The sequence below is a fragment of the Apodemus sylvaticus genome, chromosome 9 (genome assembly GCF_947179515.1).
Source record: "Apodemus sylvaticus chromosome 9, mApoSyl1.1, whole genome shotgun sequence".
Classification (NCBI taxonomy): Eukaryota; Metazoa; Chordata; class Mammalia; order Rodentia; family Muridae; genus Apodemus; species Apodemus sylvaticus.
This window is the reverse complement of record NC_067480.1, coordinates 88498292-88510318: the sequence shown is the minus strand read 5'-3', so window position 1 is coordinate 88510318 and position 12027 is coordinate 88498292. Positions and strand designations below refer to the sequence as shown.

The 12027-nt window shown below is 40.1% G+C and overlaps 1 pseudogene; it reads left to right on the top strand.

The window, feature by feature from the left end:
* Positions 1-8225: 8225 nt before the first annotated feature.
* LOC127693162 (uncharacterized) lies at positions 8226-8292 on the top strand (annotated as a pseudogene).
* Positions 8293-12027: the final 3735 nt, after the last annotated feature.

Here is a 12027-nt window from a genome sequence, read left to right as displayed (position 1 = left end):
CTATAAATTACCATTAGGAAATCTATAAATCACACTTAGAAAGAAACCTCACTACTAGCTAAATATTTTGACAAACAGAAGAGAAATGGTTCAAGCAGCACCTGAAAAATATATGAAGCAAAATGATGCACTTATTACATCCAAAACGTTGACATACCACTACTCTAAAATCAGAGTGAGACTTTGGTCTAAAATGCTCTAATCAGCGCTCTATGCTCAGTATTAGTATCATATGGTAGTATCATTTTTTATTAACATAATACAAATATCCTGCACAGTGATACCCCTTTTATTGCTTGAGGCTTTGGAATAAAAATGTCACAGCAAATTTTACTTTCGCTAATAGATTGAAAATTGCACATTACATTAGTAAGAGTGAACAGGAGTGTCGTATTATGCCATGATGGCCAAAGCTGGCACACAGGACAGCACTGGAAATGACATCTTGGTTATCCTTATCTCCAAACAATAAATGACAAAAGGGTGAGAACTGTAGGTGTGTGGGTTTTTTTCCCTTTTAAAAGTAAAGTTCACCTTTATGCAACTTCTCCATATGTGTTGTCAAAATATCACATTATACAATTCGCTGGAATTGAACTTATTGCTAAATACCCATTAGGCTCCCAAGAGATGCCTCCCATTAATTGTTTAGTGAGAGAGCCCTTAGGCTATCACCAGGGAAGCACATTAAATGCATAAGACGAGAAGTTGACAGAGATCCCCGTAGAACAAGAAGCAACTACCAAACTCAAGACATCTCCAGGAAGCATCGGATAAAGCAATGTTAAGAATGTTCATTTGGGGCCAGGCAGTTTTTCTTTTCTTTTTTCTTTTCTTTTTATTTATTTATTTTTATTCCTAGGGTGCAAACACGTATATTTTATGGGAGGAAAAATAAACAATGCTAGCAAACTGTCAGAAAAGGAACGCTTGTAAATCATACGCAGGATTGGTTTATATGGCTTGGTTCTGAGGACCCGATGTAGTTTTCACACAGAGGAAGGATTGTAGGAGTTAGAGATGAAGAAAATTAAGTACTTGATAGTGTAAGAGTTACAAAGTAAAGGGTGAAAGAGGTCAGTTTTTGAAGTAAATGGGAAGAATGTGGCTGGTGGAAAGTCCTAGGCTAATGGCCAAACGGACTGGTTGGGAGAAAAAGGGAAGCCGCGGAATGAATGACAGTGGGTTCCGGTTTCCGTGTCTGTCTGCCACATGCTGTTGAAAACCTTTCCCTTCTGAGTACAGCACAGACTGTTATCACTCCCCTGTTTAGTTACAATCACTGCTGAAGCCATTGTACATCTATTATGCACTATTATGTTTGTTTATTTCACATCATTGTGTTTAGAATGTTTCTAAAAAGGAAATGTAAGAAAGCAAACAAAATATGTGCTCAAATGTCTTGAAAAGAATCCTTTTGCCTGTATTACTCTAAAATTCCCACTAGAGGGAGCACTAGTAAAACAAGAAAAGGGACCTTTTTTCCCCCCAAACTTGTGTTCTTTTCTCTAGGAGGTGAATACACCTTGCCTTTTCTCCTTTCAAGCCACAACAGGACACCAGAGAAAACAAAAATGAAGGGACCGCTGAGTATTTAATATGCTTACATTAAGTGCTGTTAATTTTTTTCTTAATGTGCTGCAGCTAAATAGCCCAGAAAGCAAAAAGTTTTGGTTAAATATAGATAGAATTCCATGTGCATTTGTATTATGCCGGGTAAAAGCTGAACTCAGAGAGAGAGATGTCTTATTCTCAAGATTTTATTTTTAGTGAGTCCGGATTGTTCCAGACGCACATGAATGATGAGAATTATTCTTACTGGTAAAATTGAATTTACCCAAGTCACAGGTGTGGCCTCTGCTTTCGGGTTGCTATTTCAATCATGGGAGGAAACAACTAATAAAAAAATATAGCATCTCTTGTTAATAAATCTCTGCGAAGTGCCAAAATTTGCCAAGCCTGGTAAACTTTGATGTGAGAATTGTTCTGATGCTTTTATTACTGTTACTTTTGTATCAAGTCATCCTCATTATAGCAGCTTTCTGGAGGCAGAGAGAACTAGCAGAAATAATGTATCATAACAGAGGTACCACCTGGCACGAGGGTTCAATATCCAGAGAAGAGCTTATGCCAACAGGGGCCTTGACACAGTTGCTAGGAGCTCAATGTAGTCACTCACTTCCTAATTTGTAACACTGATGGGAAGTTTAATTGTCAAAACTTGTAAAATGCCATGCTGCATCAGATGAAGTAAAACCACCTGTCCTAAATCCTCACCATAATGATTGGCAGAAGGTGTATTCAATAAATGTTAACAAAAATATGTTTTTAAATAATTCTCATCCATCGGAAATTGTCCCTCCAGCAGCGAGTATACTTTCCAGTTTGATTTCATGCTGTCTTACCTCCTTAGTATTTCTTTCAGTCTTTTGTTAGTTTGTCTCACGCAGCGTTTCTGCCTGTGGAACAATGGTTATTTCCTTACCTGATGATTCTTTTTTGCTCCGACACCTAGAAATGCTATGTTTTTGTATCGCTTAGGTTTGAGATAGTCAGATATGTGCTTTAGAAAATTAAAATTTAATTCCCCTTATTACTTAATTATTAACTAAATAACAAATTGTTTCTTTGTCACTTGAAAATAGCTCTGAGAAAAATGGCCATCCTGTGCTAATGATCAGAGTCATTAGAACATACAATTTGGAATATGTTCCTAGGAATTACTTGGCACAGATGCTCAAATGGAGAGAACCCAGGGCTCAGAAGTAAAGGGATGCTCCAAGTCACAGTGTGTGGAGGGAGCTGGGCTACTTTTGGAAACTCATTTCTCTGTCTTCCTCTGCTCTGGTTTTAAAAACTTGCATTGTAAATTAATTATTTTAGTTTTAAATTTCAAAATGAAAACAAATAGATTTGGGGAGAAGAAAGATAGAAGGTGGCACTATGGCTCAGGCTTTAACAAGTAGTGGCACAGCCCTTTAGAGTTTACAAACTGCATCTCCACAAAGTCTGATAATGATGGGGCTTTGGTGGTTGGTACAGCATGCATGTTTTCTTACACTGTGAGAACTTTTCTCCTTATCCCTTTTATCAACTTCTTTCTCTCTGTTTTCCTAGTTCTGGTGACGGGATGGGCTAGTGCCCTTTACACAAGTCATTAGCTGATTTGGATACACCAGAGCTATTGGAAATCATCTTTGAGAGTACCTTGCTCAGGAGTATTGAATTACAGTCCTTTTCCCCCACCTCCATTTTGCTGTTTTGTGACCTCAGGTTTGTAATGGACATGAAGAGGAGTTGTGATGGCATTTGGTGCCTGGGGCAGTGTTACCAACATACAGGCATCTCATGACACCACCATCCCTTTGATCTGAAAGAAACTAGGCAGAGAGGAGGGGTGAGGACATTACTTTGATCTCTGATTCCCTGTGGTCAGCCGCTTTTCTCCATCTCTATTTCAGAAACTAGCTACTGACTCTCTTGGGATGATTTGGGGGAAATAAAACTTCTGTCCCATAAGAACCATGATGTTTGTTGTGGTCAGAAACATCAATTTATAGGTTCTGGTAATTAAAATCGGCAAGTTCAGAGCTACTCATTCCCTTGTTTATTTGAAAAATGTCTTATGCAAAAAAATATTCTTCCATTGTCCAAACACTTACTAGATGTGAAAGCAAATTTGATTTTCTTTCACCAATGCCCACTGTTTTCTCTCAACCATAAATTATGCCCTAAAATATCAAAGATGTTTTTTGTCAATATTCAACCAATGATTCACTTCTAATTGTTTTTATTGATTTTTCCCCCAAATTATTCTGAAACTATGTTTTTGAACTATTTTGCAATATCCAGGTAAAATTCTCAACGGATGGTAATACAATACACTCAAAAGGATCCTATTTGTTATCATAGGGAGGTTGTGTGTGACCTGCTTAGGAGTAAGCAGATCACATATAGTATGATCTTGTGATAAATTCTCTACAAGGGGCTGAGAGTGGTGGCTCTGTCTGTAGAATATATGCTCATCATGCCCAAAGCTCTGGCTTCAATTTCCATCACTGCTCAAACTGTTCCTAATGCTACATTCCCATAAACCCAACACGTTACAAAGACTGGATTACTTCCAAAAATATTACATGTTCAGTGTTTTAAGCTTAACGAAGATCCTATACAAAGGGATGGAGACCAGCACAGTTACAATTTTGGTGGCATTTTAAAATACGCATCCTTTCCAATCAGCTTCTGATTTCTTTAAGCTGAACTTCTTTTTAAATTAGTTCTCAGTTCTTTAGCTGACTTCAGAGCAGGGGTTCAGGGAGAGACCCCAGTGCTACATGATGTATCTGGAGTGTTTCCCTATCCAATGAAGTTACCAGAGCTCATTGTCACAGGACCCTAAGTAATGGGCTGGAAGAGTGAATTCTGATGGGGAAAAGAAGTAGTAGGTTGAAAATAATACCCCAAGACAGGAAGAATATTGTATTGAGGCTAGCCAGGGGGCATTGGGTAGTTAGTAGGCACCAGAGGTTGAAGAAAATATGTATGTCAAAAGGTATCAGGGAGCCAGGAAAATAGAAGTGGAGTTCACATGTTAACTACAAAACAGAAATAAACCTGGGCTCTTATTTACTTTTAATTTATGATGTAGCCTTAGCATGGATGATGTACAAAACTTTCTGCTAGCCCATGGTTCCACCATGTCTATTTGACATAAAGGTGAGCTTGCAGTTTGCCCCAAAGTAAAACATTCAAAAAGTAGGTGATGCTCCAAATTCACAAGCCAAATCACTGTCTGTTTGCCCCTTTGCCTCAGCTAGAGCATCTTTCTGTCCCCTGGCAGATCCTCTCCCTCCTCCCTCAGGGAGCACCATCATGAGGAAAGAGCTGAAAGGCGCCTGTGGTGGGGATGGGGATTCGTTTCCACCCACACAATCGTCAACAGGTTTGGGCATGGCGTCTGCAATGGGAGAGTTGACGAGCTAGGAGCCAGCTGTGGCCCACACTTGAAAATAATAATAATAATAATAATAATAATAATAATATTCACTTAGGGGTATGGAATTATTTATCACTGCTGGTGGAAGTTTTGCCAAAGGCAAAAAGAAAAAAAAGGAAGGAAGGAAGGAAGGAAGGAAGGAAGGAAGGAAGGAAGGAAGGAAGGAAGGAAGGAAGGAAGGAAACAACCAATGAATAATGTCCTCGGTTCACAGCCCGTCATGAGGGTTGATTAATTCAGTGACCAAGAATAAACAGTACTCCTGTTGTTACCATAATGACTCTGGCAAGTATAAAAATCATAAAAATGGCAGCGGCCAACTGGATATGAATGGCCAAATTTTACAAGAGAATTCTATGCAATTTTCCTATGTCCTAAGCACCTTCCGTTCTTCCTCACCTCCTACATTCTGCTCTTGTGTCTTCCCTTTCTTCTTCCCATGGTTGTGTTGAGGCTGAGGGTGAGGTGGAAATGATACCGCAGATGCCTGCAGGAGTTTTAATAAACTTTACAACCGAGAGTACTCTGTTGGTCGTTGAGAGGCAGGCTTATGTATGTCCCCAATGTGTGCACTCCATATGAGCTGCCTCCCTCACCCGGCTACTCATTCATCCTTTCTGAATGTAGCCCGGCATGGAATTTCAACTTTCTCAGCCCTTGCTTCTCTGTGAGAGGTGTCTGCATTCTGAGGTTGGATCCCTAAGCTGGATGCTGTGCACCTGATTGGATCGTTCTCCGTCTCTGTGTATATTTGACATTGTCTGTGTTCTGGGTATTTGACCTGCTCTCAATGGTGTGGTTTTATTTATTTCTTGTATAAGGCAACCCTTTTCATTCTAATTCTTTGGGGGCAGACTTCTGGGTCTTCCCTGGTTTTCCAAAAAAATAAAAAATAAAAAAAAAATAAAAAATAAATCACGAATTTCATGAAGGTTCTCTGATATTAATTTTGATCCCTAAAAGTTAGCGTAGCAATGTTAATGCAGGATACATTCAGTTGCATTTCCCCCTTTTCTCCCTTTTATTTTTCTTCTTTCCTTCATGTATTTTCTTTTCTCTTTCCTTACTATTCTTCCTATTGTTCCTTATTTTATTTCCTTTAATGTTCTTTTCTTTTTGTATCTGAGTTTACTGAAATGTCCTACATTGAGTATCTGGGAACTCCCAAACAATTGAGGCACATACAGTACCGAGGATGAAGACATTGGTTACACTCTTTAAGGTTAACTGGTAGCAGTCTCAGTCTGCCACATGAAGAGGCCCGTGTTGTACCATCAGCACTGGGATGGTGACTAAGTGTGTGAGGGACAGAAGTTCAGGCCCAGACTGCACTACCTGAGACCCAATCTCAAAAAAGTTCCATTTACTACGTTTTCCCAAAGTAAACTATAAACCATATACACATACACCTTCTACAATTTAAAGTTCATCTAAAACACTAGTCTTGATGGTTAGGAAATTCTAGGTTAGAAACCCACCAATATCTGCACACACATAAAAGGATAAATAAAAAAGATTTTAAACAATAATATAACATTACTATCTTATAAAATACCCTACAGGTGAAATCAAATGATATCATATTTTAAAAAGATTTAATGTATATTTTTGTTGTCTTTGTTCTGAATGTTTATTGCATTGGAAAACACCTAACTTTTATGAATTTTACCTGATAGCTAGAATCCAAGTATAATTTTATGAGACTATACAAAATATTTATGAAGAATGTAATATACAATTAAAGACAGAAGAACAAATTACTAAATATTAAATTCTAAGAATAGTATCTGTGAGAAATAGCTTTTAAAAGTAGTCATAGATTACTAAATGCATGAATGTATTAAGACTAAATTCTAAAATCTAGAAACTACTGGGAGCCCTAAGGGTTATAAAATTTATTCAGCATCAATAACCAAGCTTTGGTGCCAGGTGGTTTAATTTATCCGTGTTATAAAAATTCCCATAATTCCCTGTAGAATCATAAGTATGTTTCATGATGAGCCAACTGCTGGCCACATAGGGTTTGCTATAGCATAGCACACACATATAGCTGGCCACATAGGTACATCACACCTTAAACTTTATAATTTGAAACACAAAAATCCATTTGTCCTTAAGTCTGGGGTAAAGGACTGTTAGATTATATGTCTAAAGTAGATTATTGCTCTGACTTTGACTCTAAAGTGGAAAAAATACATTCGTGAAAGGAAATTGTGCATTTGGTCATTAAAAAAACCAAAACTATGGAAAGCTTATTTTTATGCTGGGTGGATGGCTCAGTGGGTAGAGCATTTGCTAGGAAAACTTGATGCTCTGAGCTCAATTACCCAGAATCCACATAAATCCAGGGACAGTAGCACACTGCAAACTGTCTTTCATCCTTGACACACACACCATTACACACAGTCCCCAATTGCTGTGTGATAAAACTTTCCTCTCAAGATGCAAGACACAATCTGCTCACTCCAGATAGGGACTACCATGATAGACCAAAGTACAGATACTGCCAAAGTCCAACTTGATAGCCAATAGGTTTCATGGGAGTTTTTTGTAGGTAGAAATGTGGGTGAGCGGTTACTTAAAGGAGCAGAAATGGCACAAAGACAGCTGCATTATCAAGGCCCACCCCAGCATGGGTGACCGCTCACAAAAGCTTGGAAACTCAGAACACACTGCCCAGCCTGCTGGAAGCTCAACAGGTTGGAGAGTGTCCTTTCCAAGTGAGTCTGGTCTAATTCTCTCCCAAGCAGCTTGGCTGGTTTCTCCTTATTTCAGCAGCTGGTCTGGTCTTAGTCCTCTTTGCAAGTTGGCTTCCTTTACTCTGAGGGGTACTCTTGTCTGCTTCTATTGCTTGCTCTGGCAATGAGATGCCTAGAGAATCTGGTCAGTATCAAGGACTGCTTGAAGCTATTTTGAATTGTTTCCTGTTTAAAGAGCTTCCTCGCAACAGGGAAGTGGGAAGGGGTAGATGGAGGAACAGGGGGAGGGAAGAGGGCTTATGGGACTTGCGGGGAGTGGGGACCCAGAAAAGGGGAAATCATTTGAAATGTAAATAAAAAATATATAAATAAAGAAAAAAAAGAGCTTCCTTGCATGATAGAATGTTTCAGTCGTGGAGGAGACTACTCAGGACATACATATCTCACGTCGCTATCTACAACACAACCCCTATACCCAAAGCTCAGAGAATAGCACAGAAAGGGGGAGCAGAAAAATTGCAAGAGCTCCTCCTGCCCCTAGAGGTATTACAGGTGTAGCTGCTTTGTCACATGTCATGTAGGTGACAGAGAGAGAGAGAGAGAGAGAGAGAGAGAGAGAGAGAGAGAGAGAGAGAGAGAGAGAGAAGGGGAGGGGGGAAGGGGGAAGGGGAGGAAGAGGGAGAGGCCAGGAGCCCTGGGCAGGCTGTAAGCCTGAGATGACCTCTAGTCCAGTACTAAGCAAGACTGGGGGCACAGATCAGGACCGAGATGTCCCCTGCACAGTCCCATAATGCCTGTGCAGGACATAGCACTCCTAAAGCCACTCCTGAGATGATCCCAGATATTCTGAGACCCCCCAGCCACCTCTAAGTGGAACAAATAAGTGGCGATAAAATGGAAGAGAAAGAGAAGCAGAAGGATGTGTGCACAGTGAAGAGAGGCAGAACTGGAGACCCAATGGTAGTGAGGAACAGTCTGATGTGAGTAGCCAATGATGCCACCCAGAACCATGGTGGGGTCCTGGCCTGTCCTCCCAGGGCCACACAGAAGGGTCCATGGCCCTGCAGCAGCCAGATTCGATTACCACAAAAGGCCAGGTGGACATCTCTGGTCTGGGCTACCTCCTTGGGATATGCTGATATCTGAGGGCTGTGCAGAACTGGCCCTGCCACTCACTCAAGCAACACTGCAAAGCTGGCCCTGGTGGTATGGGCACGGGTGAGCCAGCCCGAAGGGTTGAGCATGAGAGATTTGCCACATGTCTGCCATGTGGTAGTGTAGGTAAGAGAAAGGTGCCCTCCGCTACCCTCCCCCTTTGCATTCAATGGTGGTTGTAAGAGCTGGCCCTGTAGTCATGAAAGCAGGCGAGCTGCCCCTGCTCCTCACCTGCTGCAGTACTTATGAGAGCATTCCCTGCACCTTGTCTAGGCAGCAGGGTAGAGCTGGCTCTCGTTGTAAGGTTGCTGGTGATCCAACTCTGGGAGTGTGAGTGCAGGAGAGCCCATGGGCTGACCAGTTCAGATACCTCTCACCCCAATATTTACCTCATGGATGAATTACTGGAGTACATAACACACGGGGAGGACAACATCTGAGAACAGTCTCAATGAGGTTCCAGGATTAATAGAATAGCAGAAGCAAAGGACCTCTGTTCACATCAACTCAGTTATAAGGGAAGGGGAATATGAGTGGGGTTGGGGTGCATGATGTGAAATTCACCAAGAGCCAATAGAACGGAAAAAAGGATTGTAAGAGTCAGAGGACCAGGAAGTCTGTCATGAGAGTGTGTCTTCTAGAAATGGCTGCATAAGTAAGATCTGATTTGAATATAGCACTATCAATATACACAGAAACATGGCTCCCAGAAAATTCATGGAGTCCCATTCCTAGACAAATAACTACGGGCCACCAAAGACTTAACTTCTCACAGGGATGAGCCTCAGGATGTTGTATTTGTACACTTGTGCATTTCTCTGTATTTGGAGCAATAATACAGAAAGAAAGAGTTCATCAGTATGAGCAGAAGTGAGGGAACATGGGAGCAGTTGGAAGGAGAAAAAGAAAAGCTGTATGGATGCAGTTATATTTCAAAGTAAGGAAAACAATGGCTTATTTCCCTGAGACAAACTGTCTCAAAGTGATAGCATATTGTTACATCTAGTAAGCAGTTCTCTGCATTGATAATATGCACTTACAGTTCATATCTTAGCGAATCCTCTTTAACGAAACAAAAGGCAATTCAAAGCATCCTGGGAGGATTTGTGCCCAGCTTCCTGGGAAAATTTCACTACATATCTGTTTCGTTTTGTCCAAAGGTAATGACTGTTATTGAAACTATTTTCTTTGTTTTTATTTAAGGAGTTTCCACTCATGCCCTTTAAACCTCCCTGGATGAAGCACGTTGCTCTGATCATCCTGGCTTATGCCTTCAACCACTGCTAAAGCTACATGAACCTTCGCAGGATTAATCAGGGGTCTCTTCACAAGATCCGATGATGAAAACCTCTGACGGCTGCTCATCAGGGCAAGCCAGGGGAGTTTGATTTCTGTGTTCTCTGCTGAGCTTCATACTCCACTGCAAATGCATATCAATACTCAATCCATACCTCCCTTCATATAACTAAAGACTCCCAGAGAATGAGAATTCTCATGATCCTCAAAGCCACTAGCCTCAACTTTTGTCCACTTGGCTAAAACATATACTTACACTTACATATGTCCTTTCATGTGGGAATACAACTTTTTGAAACGACATTTTTCAATTAAGAGCGCACTTCTGCTCTTCATTAAAGATGTGTACACTGTGTTCAAGAATCTGTCCTACATATTTTAATACATTATTGAATTAATATTCATCAGTGACTTTAAATACTTTTAAAGACTTTGAAAACTCTCCCAGCAAATATTAGCAAGAATATTTACTTTGCCCAAAGCTCTTGATTAGCGTGAAAAGCAAGAAACACATAGTGAAGACATAAACTTATATATTGATATATATAAAAGAATATATATGTAAGTATGTTACATACATAATTATATATACAAATCCTATGCATAAATAATTATGTGTACATTTGCACTGTATATTTATATATTCATCATGCACTTAAAATACTTTTGTGACTATTTAATTTTTCAGTTAACATCTATTAATGATACACATTGATATGGGTGAGTATGTTATTTAAATACATGACTATAGTATTCAGATCTAAGCCAGCATCCTTCTCACCACACTTTTTTTTGCCTTTCCACTTTTCTAAGTCACCAGTCTACATTCATGTCATTTTATAACTTCCACATTTGAAAGACAACATAAGTTCTTTTTGTCTGCCCTATGTCTTTTATTTCATTCAATGTCATGTCTAATTCCATCTATATGTTTCTTATCTGAAAAGCCCATTATTCTTTAGGACCAAATAATATTCATGCCATGACATTTATCTTTATATATAGCATATCTTTCTTTTTCCTCCAGTAATTTATTTATTCACTTTACATCCTGATCACTGCCCTCCTCTTCCCAGCCCCTACTTACACAGTGCCCCCCTTGTACCCCTTTCCCTTCTTCTCTGGAAGGATGGAGGCCCCTCCTGGGTACCACCTACCTAGGTACAATGAGCCTCTGCAGGGCTAGGTGCATCCTCTCCCACTGAGGCTGGTCAAGGCAGCCCCACTAGAGGAACAGGACCCACAAGCAGGCAGTAGTTTTTGGGATAGCCCCCACTCCTGTTTTTGGAGGACCCACAGGGAGAATGAGCTACACATATGCTAAGTATGTGTCAGGGCCCTAGGACCAGTCCATGTATGTTCTTTGGTTGGTGGTTCAGTCTCTGAGAGCCCTCAAGGGTCCAAATTAGTTGATTCTGTTAGCCCTTCTGATGATCACATTTCTTGATTCACCTTTTTTGTAATGATAATTTTTATTATGTTTAAAATTTTTCTTTTATATGTGTATGCTTGTAAAGTGTGAAATGTGTGTGCACATTCCTGTGTGTATGTGTGTGTGTGTGTGTGATGGCACATGTTTGTGGACGTTAGAGTGAAGCATGTAGAAACTGGTTCTCACTTTTCTCTATGTGGGTCCTGGGGATCAAACTCAGGACTTTAGACTTGGAAGCTGATTCATTTTCCCACTGAGTCACCTCACCAGTTCCCGGTTTATCTTTTTTTTTTTCGTCTCACTTTGATTTTATTTCTCAAATTCATTTTGAGGTATATGGTCAGGGCTAAACAATTATAGATACACAAATTACAGAAGGAAACAAGCAAGCTAGAAAGCAGTACCTTTTCAGTCAGTTTCACATTGCAACTCTTCCTCCCCATCAGCAC